The sequence below is a fragment of the Mesitornis unicolor genome, unplaced genomic scaffold, assembly GCF_000695765.1.
Source record: "Mesitornis unicolor isolate BGI_N332 unplaced genomic scaffold, ASM69576v1 scaffold9330, whole genome shotgun sequence".
In the NCBI taxonomy this organism is placed as follows: domain Eukaryota; kingdom Metazoa; phylum Chordata; class Aves; order Mesitornithiformes; family Mesitornithidae; genus Mesitornis; species Mesitornis unicolor.
The window spans coordinates 57,396-70,411 of record NW_010160255.1 but is presented as its reverse complement, the minus strand read 5'-3'; the positions used below and the strand labels follow the sequence as shown (position 1 = coordinate 70,411).

At 42.5% G+C, this 13,016-nt stretch overlaps 1 protein-coding gene across 1 annotated transcript in view; it reads left to right on the top strand.

The window, feature by feature from the left end:
* The first annotated feature begins 246 nt into the window (after positions 1 to 246).
* The window catches only part of AGPAT3 (1-acylglycerol-3-phosphate O-acyltransferase 3), a 49,015-nt gene continuing 36,245 nt past the window's right edge, over positions 247 to 13,016 (top strand). The window contains exon 1 of the mRNA XM_010189542.1: positions 247 to 367. The gene's annotated coding sequence lies outside the window, so the exon portion shown is untranslated. The remainder of the gene's footprint in view (positions 368 to 13,016) is intronic.

Here is a 13,016-nt window from a genome sequence, read left to right as displayed (position 1 = left end):
GCTGGTTAGACCCTCTGAAAGTAGTAGGTACCTGTGGAGCTGAGTGTAATATTAGTAGATGGGAAGAGGGATTAAGTGTAGGGTTTCTTCCCTTCAAAGAAGAAAGACGGGTAATTTTAATAAGAAGAGTTTGAGTTCAAGAACTTGTGACCCGGGTTAGCAGCTGCATGTTGTTTGCATTATATCTTGCTTTTAAACAAAGTATTTTAACCTTAATTCATTGAAGAATGTCTTTTTTGCTTATAGGCAAATGAGAGAGCAGATCTCTTGAAACATAAACAGTGGTACTTCCCTGGAGGGAGGAGATGGGAATTCTCCTGTTGCTCTGAGTGTTGCCAGGTGCCAGAAATGGTCCCCAGTGGTGGTGGTAAGAAAGAAATCTTCCCCCACGTTTCTGTATTTGCGTTTTGTCTATAGCAATAGGATGCTTTTAGAGAAAAAAAATACGGAGCTGCAAATCCTGTTCTTTTCATAGAGCTGTATGAATTGCTGGGAGAGGCATCAGAAGTCTCCCACTCTGGGAATTTTAATTTAGGGATGAAATCTGTGCTTCGGCTTGTTGCTTCCTGTAGCGTTTGCTCGTGTGCTCTCATATGCTTTATCTGTTGGCAATCACTGCAGCCGAGACTTAACCACAAATAAACCTCCAGAGGACTCTAGAAATTCTTAACTGTTACCTTCTACCTCAAGCATAGAAGAGGAACTGTGGCCTTACAGTGTTTTGAAGACCTCCTTTACAGAGTTACTTGAAATCTCCTGAATGCCGACTCTAGGGTCATCTTAAGCTGCCTTTAATCCAGACATTCTTAAATTTTGTCCAGTAACCAGATAAGGAAATGGTAAATTATAGCAACACACTTCCTTCTCTTTGCCCTTTTTTGTAGTCTGCTGTCACCATTTGTAGGCGAAAGGTGGAAAGCTGATGAGATCCCACTGACATAGCAATAGGACAGGCTTTTTTCCAGGATGGGATCTTAAAACTCTGGAGTGGTTAGAGTCAGATGTTGACATTTTAATGGTGATCTCTGATACCCTGGCTCCTTCATGGACTATTAGTAGGTTTTTTAATAGAAGGGTGATTTAATCTTGGTGGCATTACAAATACCCAGAGTGTTGCTTTAGTGTTCTATAATCTTTCAAGGTCTGTTATAGGACAAGTAGTCTCCCACAAAACTGTCATTGCTGTGAGGTATTTCCTGAAGCTCCGATTCACAGGGCAGTACGTACCAGATCAGCCACAGTCTGCGTTCAGGCTTTGTATTCTGACCCCATGCAAAGCTACATCCCTTTTGAAGATGTGCATTTTCCTGCTATAGAGGAAGTGAAAGCATTTATCGCAGATCATATTAGGTGGGCAAATAACTACTTTCTGCGAGTCCCAAATATTCTTGGATCAAAATTAGTTATTGCAAAAATTAGTTATTGCAGCTGAATCTGGTTAATGCTGGCCATCTGCAGCTTTGGTGGGTAGAGGGAGACTCAGTAGTGAGAGTAGTGAGAGACTACTTGTGAAAGTAGTCTTGTTACAGTGTCATGGTGACCAGCTACTTTCAAAACTGGTTCTGCAGAATGCTTTTGTCCAGGCTCATTGCCTGCTGCTGTAAGTGCAATGCCCCAGAAATACACGAAAGCCTGTTTTATGAGTTTTCTGTTTTGTAGCATATTTTTCAGCTTATGTGGCTGCAATTTTTGCCTTTCTTCTTTGTGTGTAAGGCCTGAGAAGGCCATCAATGTGAGTGTTACTGAGAAGCTAAAATATGCCCAGAGAGGCAGTCACTGGAACAGGTTGCCCAGAGGGGTGGTAGAGGCCCCATCCCTGGAAACGTTCAAGGTCAGGTTGGACGGAGCTCTGAGCAACCCGATCTAGTTGAAGATGGCCCTGCTCACTCCAGGGGATGACCTTTAAAGATCCTTTCCAACCCAGACTATTTTATATTTCTCTGATTTTATGAACTGTGCACAGCTCTTGAAGTTTCAGGCTCTGCTTCTGTTTGGAGAAGAGTGAAATTTGGCTTCTTGTACCCAGGCCGGCAGGCTGCCAAGCCCGGTGCCTTTGCCCTTTGTGTAGTGTGTGCCTGGCTGTCGTATCTTGGGTTGCTAGAGCCTGCAAGGAGGAATAATCTGGAAATGAAATGTTCTGAATGAAGTGGATGGCCCTGCAGGAAGCTGCATGGGTTGAATAATCGTATGAATAATTCCTTCAGCCTTTACGTTCTTGATTGTTCAGATAAATCCTGAGTGGGTCGATAGATATTAATATGGATTAGAGAAATTGTACTGAGAGCTTTTCAGTGTCCCAGTGGATGCTTCTTTGGCAGAGCAAATCTCCATTTCGCGAACCGAAGCACAACTTGTACTGGCAGGCACGCAGTCAGGGTGGGGAGGGACTGGATTATGGGGAGACCAAATTATTTGCCATAGCAGCTGTCCCCTGCTGCTGGGATATATGCATAGACAAAAGCCCTATAGATACTATCTGCTGCTATTGTCCTTACTGTGTGTCTTCAAGAGGCAATTTCTTTTTCTTAGGCTTGCCAGTGTGACAATTTGTAACAGATGTTACAAGATTCAGTTTTCATATAAACTTGAGGACCACAGAGAGGAAAAAAAACCCCTAAACTAAACCAAACCTTTGCAAAGCACTTAGAGACATAAAGATCCAGCAAGCTAAAACAAAAAGCGGCTCACAGGAGCAATCACGGCAGTCACAATTTCAAGCTTCCTAGAGTTTGAACAGAGAGAATTGTATAATACGTCAGAAAGCCAGCTACTTTCTCTTTTTTCCAAGATTAATTTACCAGTGTGGAGGCTGTGATAGCAGGTTGTTTCAAAGCCCGGAGACAGAGGCCTCTTCACTAGCAGGCTAATGTTCTGAAAAGCTGCTACCAGAGATATGATCCCTGCTGCTAGTCTGGCATGGCATGGTTTTTAAAGCTAAAAGTCTATTTTGCACAGCATGCAAGAGCAATGTTCCTCCTATCTGTTTTTAATAGATAGCACACTGAGTTGGGACACTGTGAAAATGAGAAAGGACTAGTCTTCCTTAGTAGTCTAGAAACACTTGAAGGTCTGGATATGTTTGGTGCGTTATAGCATGGAGCACTCTTCTGTAAGGTGAGAAGTGTTACTCCAAACTCTTTCAGGACAGGGAGAATGTTGTTTCTATGTCCTTTACTTCAGTGTCTCCTCTAGCTATTGAGCTATAAGACGTAGGCACCAGAAGATGAGTTCTCCATATTGTGACTTTTATTTGGAAGAAGTGAGTGTGTCAACTGTATTTTGTGAAGGGCTTGGTCCTATCTCGACCTTTGAAAACACTTGAACTGCAACCCACTAAGCTTTGCTCCCTAGAAAGCTTAGGGCAAGAGCAGCCATGTGCTGGCTATGGCTATGCTGGGGTCCCAGTGCTGTTTGACACTGCTGTGGGCCAGCACAGGGACCTCTGTCAGCATGGAGGGTCAGCTGGTGGGGAAAAAAAGGACCAAGGACCTATAAACTGTCACCTAGGGAAATTTATTTTGAGAAGAAAACATAATCCAAACTGAAAGTGCTTTATAAGAAGCTATAATGGCATATATTCTTACTCTTTTATGACTGTTTTGAAAATCTCACTGTTGCTGTGGGAGCAGTTGTTTTCACATGGGTTTTTTTTAAGTTGTGAAGACCACACATTCAGGACCTTTGACAGTATTTTCCAAAGCAGCAGAAAGTACAGATGGGAATACAAATGCTATTGCAGGATATGTTTCGGGATAATACTATTACGCCTTACCAGCAAGGCTGGTTTTGTCTCCAGGGTTCATTTGCCCATTCTCTGTGCCTGTGTTCTCCCTCTTAAGAGAGCCTCCCTTTCCGCCTTGGTTATGGTGTTCAAGTTTAATAGGACAAGCAGCCTGATGTGCAGGAGAGGCTTGGCCCGAGACTGAGGAATTGGAGCTGACACAAATGAATGCATTTGTGATTGAAAACAGCTGGCAAAAAAGAGACTCCTCTAAAACCGGACCAAACCTCACTCCGGCCACAGTGTAAGGAGAGCAACAGAGAGAAGGAATCTCAGTGTGATGTGAGCTGGTGATGCAGCTGCTGGGCTGTTGTGGTAACTGAACAGAGTGGCAAAAAGAACAGGGGTGCTTGTTGGGGCTGGCTGGGTAAGCAGCAGCAGAACATGAGTGTGGGCTGCTTACCTGCACCACAAGGCCTGGCTGTGGCAGTTGGTTTTGCAGGTCCCTTCTGGATGGCTGTCAGGGCAGATACTCCTTGCCCCAGCTTTGTGAGCTTTTGCCTTGTTCAGTAAGAAATTATCTGGGTGTTTTGGGTTTGTATTGCAAAATGGGAGCAAAAATCCCTCAGCGTCTCCTTTGTGTGGTGGTTCTTCCTGTACTGAATGTATAGCAATGGCACTTGATATTGTCATGCGTGCCTCAGAAGGAAAACATCTTCACTGTTTGTGACTGTGGGCCAGAGTGGTGGTAGGATATTTAGTAACATAGATTTACAGCCCAGTGCTGCTGTGTTAAGGCTGTTCCTCTGTGCTTACCACTACCAATTTCTCACCTTTATGAGGTTAAGTCTTCCCTAAGTGAGTCTACTGAAATTACCTATTGCCTCAAAAAATCTAAACAAAAATCAAAAGAATAATAGAGAGTAGCTTAACATGTATCTTGTTGGTACAGACATAGGGTGAGTAATAACTGTAAAAGCAGTTATACAAGCAAACCTCAGGACATGCTGACCTTAAGCATGAGTTAAGAGCGAGCCTCTAGCAGTGCTTGGGAGTGTGGACTTGTGAGCAGTCAGTCAGACCAGGCATGCGATAAGCTTCCAGTTGCCTGGAGGTAACAAACTTAGTTACAGAAAAATACTTCTTGTTAATGCAGTGATGTTTCAATTATTACAGGTATTTCTAAAGTCTGGCTTATTAATGTAAAGGTAAAAGGAATTTAAATAGAATGTATCAAAAGAAGTAATTAATGTTTAACGGGCATGAAAGTGAACAGCACAGACTGCAGACTCTAGAAACTATTATGTATTGCAGAGTAAATAGCATGAAGGTTCTTGTTATGTGTCTTGATTAGAGAAACATTGATTCTTTTAGATCAGCTCTGGTAATTAGGCCAGTCTGCTTGTTAGTTTATTTTAAATGAAGCTAGCCTTTTTTGCTAGACTCATTGTCTGTAAATGTGTTCTATATTAACACATTGCATTGAACTGCAGGCAGATGTTAATATCCTTGAATATTTGATTTTTGGCATATAATTGCAGATGAGCTAAGGGTTATTCTGGCAGATGAAAATGAATCCTAAGAGCATAAATGCTGCTTCACAAACCATGACTTTGCCTGACTGAGGAGCTTTTGAAGAACAGTGCCAAGCTAGCAGCAGTGACATCCATAATTTGAGTATGGCACATGGGCTCTTTATAATATGATGCTTTGGTACAGTAAACACCTCTGTTTACTAATTAGCTTCTAATTTTTCAAATGATGGGGAGCAGTTTTTGACTTGGCAGTCCAACTGTTCTGCGAGCTCCAAGAGAAATGGGTGCCCACTTTTAGACTCTAATTTCACAGTTCTGTCAAGTGCTTTATTACTGTGCCAGGTGACAGAAAGCGATCTCTGCTCCAGTGATCTTGTGTGTCTCAGACAGAAGTGGAAATGATGCAGTGGAACTCAGAGATGTAGAAATTTCCACACAGACAGCTGCCCACCTGGCTTGGGTTAGGTCACTGAGAAATCTCTTACGGCCATATTAATATCAGTACCATGGCACCTTTAGGACTGAGAAAATACAGCATCAGACTTATTTTAATGTATTTTTGTCTAGGTCCAGTTAGAGCTAGTTTGCATGAGATGATTACTAAAAGAGCAGAGAGCATCTGTAAAAAAAACCAAAACCTCCTGTTGCTTTTGATGTCAGTTGTGGAGCAGCCCTCACGCAAAGCAGCTGTCTGAATTTTGCTGGTGCAAGGCAGGCCTACATTTCTACATTTCAAGGATCCCTGCAGCCTTCAGTAACAATATATTTAGGTCACCTCCCTCTCAAATATTATGTTAAAAGGTTACTGTTTAGAAGAAGCTGAACAAGTGAAATTGAATCACAAAAATGCTCACCAGTCCAGGATTTCTCATCTTTGTTGGCAGCATCTTCCAAAGAGTCTGCATGTAACTATAGAATGGTCCCCTGCTCCGCAGAATTCGGAGTGGTTTGAATTAACTACATACACTACAAGAGGCCTGTTTAGCAATAGGATGCTCAGCTACCAAAAGATGGAAGTTCATAAGAACAGGGGAGAGCTGCAGATGTTTATTTTCAGGTCTTTCTCTCACATTGATTTTTAAAGCAGATGAGCTGTTAGCAGAGTGGCTGCCCTTCAGTTTCCTGGCTCAATGGCCCACAGCAGCCTGAACTTGAATGGCATACTGACTTTCCACTTCTAAGTTAATTTTCTTGAATGAGTGGGATACTGTCTTGTAAAGTGTTCTGGTTGTAATTTACAAAGTTTTCACCATGTGCAAAAGTGCCTGTGCACGTGCATGCAGTTCAGTTTTGCATTCGAAATGTGATATTCAAATTTGGTTGGGGTCTTGGTGTTGGTTTTTTGTCGTCGTCGTTATTCGAGCAGGGTTTTTTCCATTTACACTGAAAAGTTTGTGTGCGGTATGGCTGCTGCCAGTATTGGTATTCAGGCCAGAAGGAGCTGGTGTGATCTTGTGTGAAAACACAGAACAAAAAACTTTGCCCAGCATGTATTTGGTTTCGCTATCGGTCTGCTTGATAGAAAGATACCTGCTTTTGTGTATATGCAAAAAGACAGCTGACCACAAGGATAATTATGAATTCAGACTGATAACAGCCTTGTGAAATATTTGCCAGTGAAATAATCTGAAAGAAGAATAGCTGTTGTTTGGGTAGGAATTATCTGCTGATTGCAGCTGAGGTGACAGGAAAGAAAATAAAAATTGGATCCCGTACAAGGAAGCAGGGGGTGATGCGGGCCCCAGCCCTGCTGTACTGCTCCACCTTTCTTGCTTTCGTACCCTTTGGGTTGTGACTAGCGGATTGCATGCAGCAGTGTATGAAGCAGCATCGCACTGAACACCCTACTTCTCCTCTTCCTCCCCAGGATCAATCTCGCAGGTACAGTTCAGGCTGCCAGTTCAGCTTGTGTGAATGGACTGAGGGACTGTTTGGGTTGTGTACCTGTTGGTTTTCCAAGTCACACTTTTCACCTATTATTCCTTTCTGACTGTGGACAATGTGGTTTTATCTTAAGCTGCCTTGGTGACAGTTGGTCATCCAGCAGAACACCTACTGCTTCTGCTTTTAGTGTTTTTACTTTTCTCCCTGTCTCCCCTGTGATGGAGTTCTTAAACTCTGATACATCAGAACAGTGGCTTTCATTTTCCCATCCCCTCCATCCATCCTGGGTAGAAATTTGCTGCTGGATGAGTAGATGTTCCACACAGAAGTGTCTAGAGGAGGTACCCTTGTCCATGTGACAAAAGGTCTGGTTGGTCTCTCTCACTTGTCACAGATCTGTCAAGAAGGCTGGGGACCGTAGTGTTACAATTGAGTGGCATATATTCTGCTTCTCAGCTGTCTTTTAGAGCAGCCTTTCTCCACTGCTGGTAAGCTGTGGGCAGTTAGCAGTTTGGAGGTATATTTGTAGGGCGAAATAATGTGAATGTTCTGGGGAATTTCTGGGTTTAGCATAGCAGAGTACTTGCAGGAGAAAACTTTCCTGTTGTAAAAATCACAGCTGCAAAACAGAGGAGATACAGTGCGTGGATGGCTCTGGTGTCACCTGGAGCCTTAGCTTTAGTGTGTTATTCATTTACTTATTTAATAATCATAATAACAGTAAATGATTGTATTTATTTAAGCTTTTCCATCCTGGCAGTTCGGAGCGCGATAGCAAACGCTGGAGCAGAAGCCAGTGAAGCGTAAGGGAGCGAAGCCAATGTGCTGAGTCTGGCATCTCCATGCTTGCTCTCAGGAGGGGGTAGGAGGGAGGCTCTGGGTTTGCTACCAGTCAGCCCTGAGAGCCTGCCTGCTCCTGCCAATTCACCCACACCACTGGTCGCTGTGGGTGCCATCATACAATAAATTGTATCACTTCTGTTTTAGCAGAAGGTACTGGTTTCTACCTGATATTTAAAGCAGCTCAGCACTTCTCGGGAGACAGACTTTGAATTTCTTCCCAATTAGTATGCAGTACTTCAGAGAAAGGCTTTGAACTTGGGTAGGGGCTTGCAGGCACACACACGCTGTTTGCTGAGGCTTCGTTTAGCAGCAGTCAGAAGCTTTGCCTTGTTCAGCTACAGCACATTTGCATGCTGACAGATACCTCCTGGTTGGCTCTCTCCATTTCTTATGTTTGAGGGTTGATTTTTTTGCATAATTTTCCATCCAGGAAGGAAAGTATATCATCCTTTTTATAACACTTCTCTCAAATGATCACAGAGGAGACTCTTTTTATTTACCCTTTATTTTGAATCCCTGTTAAAACAGGTAAGGAAACTGTGCCACAGAGCATTATCCAGATTTACACAAGCCATCTAGATGAAGATGGGTCCCAAGATTTCACAGTTTGGTGCGTAGATGCGCTTACACTCTTGAAATTCCTTTTGTAGTTTATTTTTATCTGAATACAAAAGATGAATTCCCACCTGCCTTGAAATTTCAACCACTTGGAGTGAAGAGAAACATTTTGTGTAGTCTTAGAGATGAGTAGACACTACTGAGGTTTTTCTTAATCATCAGAGACCAAGATTGGCAACGTTATTTAATTACGTAACATTGATTTATTTTATAGGATACAAGAGACCTATTACTCAAATAATTTTGTACTAATAGGGTTTCTGTTAGATAACTCCTTTTCTATTTGTTATGTAAGGGCTGGTATTATAGAGTCACTGTTTGAATGCCAGCACTATAATTTTAGAATTTCTTTTATAATAGAAATACCAAGTAAGCCTTGCTCTAAATATAGGCAATTATTTTTTTCAAATTAGGCCTCTTGATAATTGCTACTTTGGTTTTGTTTTTTTTTTATTTACAAAATCCTGAGGCTGTCCTGTGCCCCGACATATTCCATTATAGGCATTTACAGCAATGAAACAACAGTCCTAGAAACTGGCAACTGAGCTTCACCTATGGAAACATTGCAAGTGCCAGTTTACAGACTCTGCGTGTCTAGAACCCTCCTGTCACCTTTGAACTACGTGTGTGTTTGTCTCTCATGTTTTGGGGTTTATTTTAATATAATTTGATGTAATCAAATTTACAATCAGTAAAATTTCCTTTGGAGCCTGCCAAAACTGATTATTCCCAAGCAAGGAATTTAGCTGCAAGCTGTCTCCTTCACTGACAAAGATGTAGATAGTAGTAAGACTTTTATCTGTGTAATCACTTGAGAAATGTGGTTGAGCTGTAGGTGAGGTTGAAGAAGGTTTTACAATTGATGTGGACTTTGTGCAGGATATAAGAGAGCAGGAAGACCTATTGCCTTGGTGCATAGAGAGCACCCAGAATTTTCCTTTAATTCATGAATGCTGTGATGCTTTGTCCTGGCTGAGAAGTTGGTTTCCACTGGACCCTACTCACCACATTTTCTGGAGTATGTAATAATTATTTTGTGTGTGCTTTTAAACTCTGAGGCAGCTCCTTATATTCTTTTTCCACCCAACTTTGCTGAGCATCATACCAGATGAAATCTTCTGCTTGGCTGTGATTTTTCCGTTCACGGCCTCTTTTTTTTCCTTTTTGGCCAAACAGTGCTAAGTCCTGTCTGTTTCTTTGATTGTAAGAACTTTGTTTATTGAATCTTAAGTGTTTTCATACTGTCTCTTTCCACTTAAAATCTCCACTTAAAATTAAAACCTCCTAACTCTGTGACTGTACTTACAGAGCAGTGGAGGGTTTAAGAGGAGCTAACAGCATGCTGTAGCTTTCTGTAGCACTGTAGCTAAAGATTGGTCAGAAAATAGGAGTGTTGGAGGGCTTTGACTACCATTTTAATTTTTCTTTGGCATTTCAGCTAGATTTTGTTTGGATTTGGGTTTCTTTTTTGTTTGTTTCTTTTAGAGGCCTAACTCTTACCAGGTGAGGATCAGCTTCACCAGTGAAAACTGTATCCATGTGAAGGGCTGTGTTGGTGTAATGGTAGGTGAATGGGAATCACAGTCTTCAGTCCGACTGTTACATCCCTGTGCGGATGTGGCCTCAAATCTCTCTTTACCTGCACTGTCCAGATTAGGGTGCACAACAGCCGCGTGGGCCCCTGAGCTTTAATCACACTGACAGCACCACCTTCCTGCTGCCTGGGTAGGGTGTAGCCACCGGAGCAGTGTTTCTTTCCTCTCTAGGCTCCCAAATCTCCTTTGTGTTAACCAAGGCGCTGCAGGTGCTGCTTGCTGTAGCTTAGACCTCCCCAAGCGATGAACTTGGAGCAGAAAAAAGAGAGAGGAAAAAATACCGTCATCTTTAGTTGGGTAGAGCTCTCCATGGAGACCCACACAGAAAGCGTAAGGGCACTGGAGTCCCTAGTTCCCCTCCAAGCAAAGCTCCCGGAACCCTGTCTTTAGTTTTGGACAGTTCAGAGATGCCCCTTCATCGCGCCATGAAGGTGAGCAGTTGTCCTGCCCTGCAAGGACTGCGCTCTGGATGCAGACTAAGCCCTTTTTCTGCTGTGATGTTCTCTGAAACCTCGTGTTCTCTCTTCATAGAGTAGAGAGACACGCTTTGGTGGAGTGAGAAGCTCCTTTGTGTTAAAAATTCAGATGTTGTTTAAATCCTTTGTCAGCTCTTTAAAAAAAAAAAAAAAAGAAGTGTCAAGTGGCAGTGCTGAACATGCGTACCTCACCACACCAGCGAATCCAGTTGATTGTAGCCTGGTAATTTGCCGTAAGAAGATTATTGGATTAGAGCAAAAGCTCGGTTTGTCAGCAACACCACCTGACAGTAATATTTATTGAGAAGTATTACCTATTTTAAATATTAGTTCCCTTGTGCCCCAGTCATATCTTCATTGTTGAGGTAATAGGGGCTTTTTTAGTTTGGTGTTTTATGAAGCCATGTGAAGGAGGGGACACCCAGCTCTTTTTTTTTCCCTGCTGCGGAGCAGACAGTTTTAGTAGCTGCAGCGCTTCCAGATTTACCTCGATGTGCTTTTGTCATCATAATCCCTCCTCCATGTCAAGACTGATTTGCTTTCCGAGCCAAGACTCGCATCGTCCATTTTTGCCGTTGCGTTTCTCCTCATCCTTTTTTTGGTTTTATTAACCAATAACAAATTGGGAAGATGTTGGTAAACCAGTCGGGTATATGCTTGCTAGCTGGAGTCTGTGCTACGCTCATCGGCCTGGCTTTAGCCTATTACGTGTATTGGTAAGTTGGATTTTGCGCTGCCTCTGTGGTCGTGGCTTGTCCTTTAAAGTGCTTTCTTGGGGTGGGCTTTGGAGGGTGGTGGTCTTTTTGAAATGCTCTTGGAGGCTAATGTACTTAATAACGTGTGGTCAGGGGTAGATATGTCCACTCATTCGTGCTGGTGCCTTCTTAAGTTGTTGTGGGACTCAGTTTTGCTGTTGTGTTTGTCTGTTTTTATTCAGCTGAGAGCACAGTGGCTAAGGATGGCATAGCAGGTGTTGGGCAAGATGGCGATTGCGTCTTCCCAGTTCATTAAATGCACCTTTTTCAACTTCTTCCGCTTTTATTTTGGGCTTTTGCTTATCGTTAACGTGGCTGTCTCTCTTGGTGTGCAACTTGAAAATTAGTCTGTGACAGACTCATAATTAGTGTGTCTGTGTCTGTAAGGTATTAGAGTGTTTGTGGGACTCCTGCATCTTTAGCACTTCAAAAGAAATGTTTCAGGTGGGTGCAAATTAAGGACTGCTGTAGTTTTCCCCCACAGCTCAGCAGGTTGTTGCTTCCCCTTGGGGGTGAGCTGGGGCCTGGGAGGGTAGTGGCATGGAGCAGCGGGGACAGGAGCCCAGGTATAGCTGGGTTTTTTGCTGTGCTGGGTCTGTGTGGGCTTTGGGAAAGGTAAGAGCAGTGCAGAGCTGCCCTGGATGTCTGGGATGGCTTCATTTCTACGTGTCTCTACATATATCCAAGATTTTAAAGCAAACAAAATCCTGAAACTTCACAGAGCTGCATCTGGAGTAAACTGCAACTTCTGGAAACCGAAGCGCAATCTGTTGACTACTTTTAGTGGAAAAATTACATGTTGCTTCAGCTGTGAAAGGAGAGCCTGCTGGAGTTGTAATTAATATGGCTATGATTGGAAAACTTTCCACAGGGTGTGATGTTGCTGAGAACCAGTCTCCAGCATAAGGTGTGGGTATTTTGTTTGTTTGTGTGATGAAGATACAAAGAAATGAAATCTGTGGGGTGATCTTCTTGGTTCTGTTTTTGCCAAGTACATCCTGCAGGCAGTTATGCTCGTGCTATTTCCAAGCCTACAATCCTCTGTGTGTGTATGCACATGCTTCTAATATTAATGAGTGTATTTACATTTAAGCTTTACAGTGAGTCTCTGCAGATATGTAGGCTTTCAGCTATACAGTGTGGCAGCTCAAATTAAGATGTATGTGATTACTAGCCTCTTTAGTCCCCAAAAAGCAAACGAGGCATATGTGACTTTAGAGTTTTAATGTTAAAAAAACCAGGAAATGTAGAGCTTAGTGATGTTAACAGCTGTCCTGCTAAATGTTTTCATTTATTGTTTGTTTTTTTATTACCAAAGAAAGTACATGTGGTAGGTATATACTTGAACATTATGTAGTTCTTAATTAATTCTGCCTGTCTCAACTCAGTATTGGGGTGTAGTATACGCATCTGATATCAGTTATGCTTTTGTATTGATACAAATATATATTAGTGTTCATGTTGTACATAGGCATAGCATGTACATGTTTTTTGTAATTCTTTTTTGTCCTTCTGTTTTGTCCATGCTTAAAATTCTTGACTTGAATCCAGGTCAAATCTGGTTTGCAGGAGAGATTACAATTCTGCAC